We start from the raw sequence: 8394 nt of genomic DNA, 5'->3' as shown, positions 1-8394 counted from the left end.
ATGATAGGCATCCAAGATAGTTATAATAAAAACTATCATAAAAAGTCATGAAAAGTGCATTGAATACTATGAGAAATTTGATACTTGATGATTGTTTTGAGATATGAAGATGGTGATATTGGAGTCATGCTAGTTGAGTAGTTGTGAATTTGAGAAATACTTGTTCTAAAGTTTGTGATTCCCGTAGCATGCACGTATTTATATTTGTCAATTTCGTCTAAAACTAGTGATAATTTTTGGCAGTTAATGTCAGATGGGGTGGTTATTCGGTCTGCGTCTTATCATGATTTATTGTCAGATTGCCAAGAATTAAAATATCTTGTAAATGCCCATAAAGATACTACTGGTGTTTCAGATCTTAACAATATGGCCCATCACAGAACAAAGGATTTGCCAATAAAGGAGACAGATGGTATTCATGGAAACAGATATATAGAGTCTATGAAGCCATCACCAGTAGATCAACTGATCAAAACAGAGGAAAGAGAATCAGGGGACGCAGGTCTTAAGCCTTATATACTATACCTGCGCCAGAAAAAAGGCTTCCTGTATGCCTCCCTTTCTGTCATGTCTCACATAATTTTCATAGCTGGGCAAATATCACAGAATTCATGGATGGCCGCTAATGTCCAAAATCCTGATGTTAGTGCACTGAAGTTAATTTCTGTGTACATTGTTATTGGAGTTTGCACGGTGTTCTTTGTGCTATCAAGATCTATATTCTTCGTTGTTCTTGGGATGCAGACTTCAAGATCCTTATTTTCCCAGCTACTTAATTCATTGTTCCGTGCACCAATGTCCTTCTTTGATTCTACTCCTCTAGGCAGGGTTCTTAGCCGGGTAAAAATTCTCAAACAAACACAACTATATGAACTACAATTCAGTTTAACGTTACAAGGTTTTATATTAATAGATCAACCCTCCCCCCAACCTGCAGGTCTCTTCAGATTTAAGCATCATTGACCTTGATGTTCCATTTGCATTGATGTTTGGCTTTAGTTCCAGCTTAAATGCATATAGCAATCTGGGGGTATTGGCTGTTGTTACATGGCAAGTTCTGTTTGTATCATTGCCAATGATAGTTTTGGCAATTCGGTTACAGGTAATCTTGTGGCCTTTTTCTGTATGGCTAAACGCCTAAACCCCCTTTCTTTGGTTATTTCATTCACCAAATGATATGCTGCTATTTTCACCCAGGAGGTAAAGTTCGTCTACTTTTTTCGTTTCACAATTCCCGTTGGCTGACATTTCATATGTTTGTTCATGCAGAGGTACTACTTAGCCTCGGCTAAGGAATTGATGCGTATCAATGGCACTACCAAGTCTGCTCTAGTAAATCACTTAGGTGAATCGATCTCAGGGGCTATAACAATACGTGCCTTTGAGGAAGAAGGTCGTTTCTTTGCTAAAAATCTGGAGTTAGTTGACAAGAATGCTGGTCCGTACTTTTTTAATTTTGCAGCAACTGAATGGTTGATTCAACGTCTGGAAATAATGAGTGCTGCGGTTCTTTCTTCTTCTGCTTTTGTCATGGCTCTTCTTCCTGCAGGAACTTTTAGCCCTGGTATGTAGCTTATTCCAGGTACAAGCATCACATAGTTGTTTCATGTGCTGCACATATTTATGGCAGCTTACAGGCTGTATGACGATTGATCATTGCATTCATCTGATTTGCAATGAATCGTTATTTGCACTGCAAAAGCTTTTTTGTTTGTTTCCATAGGCTCCTGGTATTAGGTGTTACGAAGGCTCTACTTCGTTATGAAAGCCTACTTTCTTTATCAAATAGAGTTACAGAATCCTTCTGCATAACGGCGAATGGCTCGAAACCCTAGTGGAGGATACCCAATTTTCCATTTAGTAACACGTTATACGCTCAATGTCTATGTGCCACTGTCATTATAAATATACATTTAATATGCACTGGATTATAAAGAAATCAACATTATCCTCAGAAAACTAATTACTTTTTACCATACTTGGCACAGGTTTTGTTGGAATGGCATTGTCCTACGGCCTTTCCCTAAATAATTCCTTTGTTAGCTCTATTCAAAAGCAATGTGACCTTGCAAACAAAATAATATCTGTGGAACGGGTGAACCAGTACATGGACATTCCGAGTGAAGCAGCAGAAGTTATTGAAGAAAACCAACCAGCACCAGATTAGTCTCAGGTTGGCAGTGTGGAGCTTAAAGATTTGAAGGTAAGCAAATATAAAATATGCATGTATGCCTGACTAGGGCGAAACCCTTCAAATATTCTGACAGATGTGTGTGATTGGTTTTCATTGACAGATTAGGTATAGGGAAGATACTCCCCTTGTACTACATGGAATCACTTGCAAGTTTCAAGGTAGAGATAAAATTGGTATAGTTGGTCGAACAGGAAGTGGCAAGACAACTTTAATTGGTGCATTGTTTCGCCTTGTTGAACCTGCTGAAGGGGAAATAATTATAGACTCTGTGAACATCAGTAAAATAGGCTTACATGACCTGCGTTCACGTTTGGGCATCATTCCACAAGATCCAACACTTTTTCAGGGTACAGTAAGATATAATCTAGATCCTCTTGGGCAGTTCTCAGATCAACAAATATGGGAGGTAAGACATGTTATGTATCTACAATTTCAGAACAGTAAGCTCCTTGTCTGATTGGGATGAATAAACTGATTAGTGGGCCTGTCAAACGATAAGTCCATTCTCTGTTATATGCCATACATGCATTTGGAAAAAGAACCCATTAAATTGGTTAATTCATATGCTGTTCGGTTGCAGGTTCTTGACAAATGCCAACTTCTTGAAGCTGTCCGGGAGAAGGAACAGGGATTGGATTCACTTGGTAGGAAACCTCACTGTACCTATGATTTAATTTCTGGATTTCATTTTATGCCCCTAACAAAATAGGATAGCATATTACAATTCTGCTTCAGTCTTTTGATTTTATGCCCCTAACCAATTAGAATACATGCGCCAATAAATCTGTCAAACTGCTTGTAGTACTAGGCGTATGAGTCGGATCAGTTTGCTAGCATGATGTCTGGAATTGTGTTCTTCATAGTACTGATCTATATCTTTCCATACAGTCGCGGAAGACGGGTCGAACTGGAGCATGGGCCAAAGGCAGCTCTTTTGCTTGGGCCGCACACTTTTGAAAAGGTGCAGGATCTTAGTTCTTGATGAAGCCACGGCCTCTATAGATAATGCAACTGATGCCGTCCTTCAGAAAACGATCCAGTCAGAATTCAAACATTGCACCGTTATTACTGTTGCACACCGTATACCAACAGTTATGGGCTGTGACATGGTACTTGCAATAAGTGATGGTATGTATGTTCCTCTTATTGCCAACTTATTGGTTCTGCAACATAGTATTCCATACTAGTGTGGGAAACTAGCGGAGTATGACAACTTATTGGTTCTGCAACCTATTGATTTCTCTTATTGCCAACTTACTGGTTCTGCAACTTATTGGTTCCGCAGCATAGTATTCCATACTAATGATCTGCATACATTTCCAGGGAAAGTAGTGGAGTATGACAAGCCCATGAAGCTCATGGAAACTGAGGGATCTCTCTTCCGTGAGCTGGTCAACGAGTACTGGTCATACACATCGAACGGAAACGTTTAGAAGAGATTTCTTACAGTGTGTGTTCACTGCTGCAGTTTCCCAGGAGATATGCTAGAATTAGTTTCAGAAAAAGGATATGCGCCTCGACAAGAGAACAAAAGAGATGCAGTAATCTCTCGACATACCTCTATTTGGGATCGGAAGAAAATACAGTGCAATCTCAGTTATTGCCTGGAAAATTCTTTTGCTATCAACTACTACCTGAAGTTATGAGCTACATATAGTTTAGCTTATGCTCGTTGGTGTTGCCACTCTTCAGAAGCGCTGAGGCTGAATAGAATAAGCCCATGAACATTCCTTCGCTCCAGCGATCGGATGTAGGAGGCTATTTGAGAGGAATTACAAATTTGTAACCCTGCTGTCACCATTAATACATTGTTGGAACTACTTATAGGAGACAAATGGAGGGATGGCCTATTGTTCGTAGCCAAGTTATATAGTTTGTATACATTATTTTGCAGCACCGTCTTTGGAAGCTCCTGGGGATTGCTAAGATGGACAGAGGGGCGCTGGGACCTAACCATGGCGATGCTCGACCGGAGGCGAGGAAGACAACCGCAACTTAGGTGATTTATGGCCTTATGGAGCGATTCCTTCTGCTTGAATGATTGCAACGGCAAGGCGAGACTTGCAGACAAGATTGGGTGGCGAGGCGAAGTTGTTGGGCGCATGATCAACAAATGGTGGTTAGTGGCTGTGAGCTCTGGATGCTGATTGGGTCGCAGTGCATTCAGAGGTGGAGTGGCGGAGGTTCGGCAAGGCCCGGGTAAGATGTAGTAATGGGACATGACGATGCCTAGACTCCCCGATCCCGCCTCTCGATTTGGGGATAGACTGAGTGATTTTGGTAGGAGTCCACATTGGAGGTCTAAAGTGTCTGAACCATCCGGTTCAGACATTTGAGGCCCGAGTAGGAGTCTGCATTGGAGATGCCCTAAGCAATGGTCTAACAGACCACATCACACATGTGGGTAGCAACTTCAGAATTGATGAAATTGAGTTCAAATCGAAAAGAAAAAATGGTTTTATATTGAAACAAGGGTAAAACTGTGTAGGTCCGAAATCTAAGAGTAGTGGGAACCAACCAAGGGCATAAGCCTAAAAAACCTAAAATGATTGTCCTGGCATCAAAGCGGCCCATCCTGTTTCATGCCCAACTTACTGCGGAAAATTGTTTGAAAGACGATGATCAGGTCATTACGTCAGACACCAGAATATTTATATCCGGTTAGCTGTTTAATCCTGGCAGACCTGATCAAAGCACGGTGCTTCTTCTCTGATGGAAAAGGCACGGTGCTTTGTATACAGACAAGGATCTATATATGGTCTTCCTTGCGGACGTGTGTGTCACCTAGCAAGTAGCAACACAAACAATCCCTTAAAAGGGAAGGAAACAGCTCGCAGACAAATTCGTCTGAACTGTTCTTGTGCCTCCATGCTTGTTCTTGTTCCTGGCTGCTATATATACACACAGGGAGAAGCGATCGAGGGAACACTCTTCTCGAAGCCAGATATGGATTCCAGAACAGCATTCTGCGGCGCTCTGCTACTGCTGGTGACGCTGCTGCCTCTTTCAGCCAGTGCGTCGAGCAAAGTAAGATCCATGCTCAATTCCTCTTCTCGCAGCATTTAGCTTAGCTTCTTTCCAATCTTTTTACTGAGAACATTTTTTGTTGAAATTTCAGCTCTACATTGTGTATATGGGGGAGAAGAAACACGATGACCCGTCCGTGGTCATCGCGTCGCACCATGACATGCTAACACCTGTTTTTGGGAGGTACTACTGGATATGAGTTCATGTCGCATCGTAAGCGTATTATTAGCAGGAAACAGTCCTGATTTGCTCATCTCCCATTTGTTTTACTTGAAACAACAAAGATGAAGCCATGAGGTCGATAGTTTACAGTTACAAGCATGGATTTTCTGGGTTCGCGGCTATGCTAACAAAATCTCAAGCTGTGGCAATCGCAAGTAAGTAATTGTCAACCCTTTTTTTTATAAGACGGGGTTAAGCCCCCAGACTCTCCATCATCATTGCCATTTACACAATCATATTTGTTTGGAGTATGATTATTAATTGTCAGTCCTGAGGTGGCATGAGCTTGCTATCTTTATATCAACTTGCATGATCGAAATGAACTAATCAACATACTATGAATGTAGAATTTCCTGAAGTTGTCTCTGTGAACACTAATATTTTTCACAAAACGCACACAACTCGGAGCTGGGATTTCCTTGGCCTTGACTATAATCAACCGCCACAACAACCGGGGCTCCTCAAAAGAGCAAAGTATGGTGAAGATGTCATTGTGGGTGTGATCGATACAGGTTTGTAATCCCATCCTTAAGCTTAAATCCAAAACATGAGAAATCCCAAGGCCAGGAATCAATTAACCGCATGGATGTAAATGCTTCTTTATAGGCATATGGCCTGAATCACGAAGCTTTGATGACAACGGCTATGGCCCCGTGCCGGCACGGTGGAAAGGAAAATGCCAGAGTGGCGAGAAGTTCAACACCACTAGTTGCAACAGAAAGATCATCGGTGCGCGGTGGTATGGCCGTGGCATCAGTGCCGAGTCACTAAAGATCGACTACAAGTCACCTAGGGACCTCAATGGCCATGGCACACACGTCGCCTCAACTATCGCGGTGGGGAAGTGCAGGCGTGCAGCTATGGAGGCTAGGCATGGGTGTTGGCGTGGCGAGCACCACGTGCACGACTTGGTATCTACAAGGTGTGCTGGGTGGATGAGGGTTGCCTGACACGGCGGTCCTTGCTGCATTGATGACGCTATACATGAATGGGGTTGACGTCTTGTCGCTCTCTGTTGGGAGGGGTTGGTTCAGGAGTACTCTGGGACGTTGCATGCTGTGCAAAGAGGGATCTCTATCGGTGTTCGCCGGAGGAATGATGGCCTGGTGCACAGACGGTGACGAATGCGTGCATGGGTTACGACGGTGGCGCTAGCACGATGACCGGTCTTTTCGACCTTAATATTGGCTTGGGAACAAAGAAAGCTGGTGGTACGTAACCAACTATTTCACTCTTTGTTTTAAAAAGTATGTAAATCATTTCTTATATTTTCCATCTCTTAAGAAATATTACAGGAAGTGTTACTTGCCCTTCTCAAGGATAGAAAAACCCCATGGAAAATATTAAGGAGAACAGTGAAAATGTTATTGGATAAGACGTGCTCCAATCCTGAATAGTTCATATAAGATAGCATGATGTGGAGGATTGGTCAATCAGGCTTTTCCTATAATTTTACTAATAATAACTTTTGACTCTCTGAGCACGAAAGGTGACGTTTCAAAAACCAACCCGGGGAAAATAAAATTGGGATTGCTCCTCCTTTAATTTGTGATCAATTTCAAACGCAGGGACAAGCTCTAAATTACAATGCAGCTATAAATAACAGCGGCTCTCAGGCCCTTGTTTATTCGGGAGGTAATGAAAGAAACCAGTCTCTTGACCGACATTTGATTAATAGTAAATATGCCGCGCTTTAGGACAAACAATGTTCAATTTTAAAACTTTTGAGCAGCTGCGACCCGGAATTCACTGGCTTGGGCAATGTCAAGGGAAAAACCGTCCTTTGTTATGCACAGAAGAGGCATCGCGGTGGTCGCCCCCAGTTAATTACTCCTTAATGCATCAATTATACTATTGAAGTCTGGTGGCGAAGGGCCTCATCTTCGCACATATACCGCCAACAATCTTGACAGCCTGGTCGGGTGCGAGGGATTTTATGCCTTGCGCTCTGGTGGATTTCGAGAATCGCACATCGAATTTTTTCTCCTACTGGGACATGACTGAGTGAAAATTTGTCGAATTGTTTGGAAACTGCAGTGTGAAATATTTGAACAGTCAGTTTGCATCTCCTTATACATGAACTATTCATGTTTGTCATGTGTCTAGGAATCGGTGGTGAAGGTGTCTCGGCTGTAGTGTTGTTGGATGGGGTCTTGTCCCCGAGGGTCGCCTCGTTCTCGCTCAGAGGTCCAAGCTATTTGTTCCCTGGCATAACTGAAGTGTAATATCATTATCAACTTAAGGCAAATAGTTGATGTTTTGTCACTGTTTGTTTGCTATCTAGCTATCTAGTTTTCAGAATTGAAGACTTACATACTAATTCATGGATAATAAATGTTTTGACAGCCGACATTACTGGCTCTTGGCGTCAACATATTGGCAGCGGTGCGAGGCTCTACGTGTGTTCTATTCTTGTGACATCAATGGCGTGCCCACATGTCTCCGCAGTGACTGCGATGCTCAAGTCGGTTCACCTCAGTGGTCACCTGGCCATGGATCAAATCGGCATCCGTCACCACAGGTAGAAAAGTATACCAAATACGTCAAAAACTCATTTGAATATATGACTACTTGATGATTCTTGGCATTGGTTGAAGCATCTGTGGACCGATCGTTTTGGCATTGCCAATTCAAGCAGAACAGTCCAAGGAAACTAGCCGACCCCTTCGACTTTGGTGGTGGACACATTGACCCAAATAGAGCCGTTGACCCTGGCTTGGTTTACCGACGTTGATGCAAGGGAGGTACAACAAGTTTTTCAACTGCAACCCTTGGATATTTAGGCGGCTTGTGAGTCTACTACCTCATCTCAACCTCCCGTCAATTGCGTGCCAGACCTCAGGACCGTGTCATGCTTCGGCGCACGTGACTAACATTGGCCCAGCGGAAGCACATATCATTTAGTGGTTGAAGCTCCAAGCGGGGATAAGACGTGTCGTAGAGCCATCTGT

At 42.8% G+C, this 8394-nt stretch overlaps 2 pseudogenes; both read left to right on the top strand.

The window, feature by feature from the left end:
- The first annotated feature begins 351 nt into the window (after positions 1-351).
- LOC125520321 lies at positions 352-4013 on the top strand (annotated as a pseudogene).
- A 388-nt stretch (positions 4014-4401) lies between these two features.
- On the top strand, positions 4402-8226 carry LOC125518390 (annotated as a pseudogene).
- The last annotated feature ends 168 nt before the right edge of the window (positions 8227-8394 follow it).

Source organism: Triticum urartu, chromosome 7, assembly GCF_003073215.2.
Source record: "Triticum urartu cultivar G1812 chromosome 7, Tu2.1, whole genome shotgun sequence".
NCBI lineage: Eukaryota > Viridiplantae > Streptophyta > Magnoliopsida > Poales > Poaceae > Triticum > Triticum urartu.
Note: the sequence above shows the minus strand (reverse complement) of the source record. Positions and strands in the feature narration are given on the sequence as shown.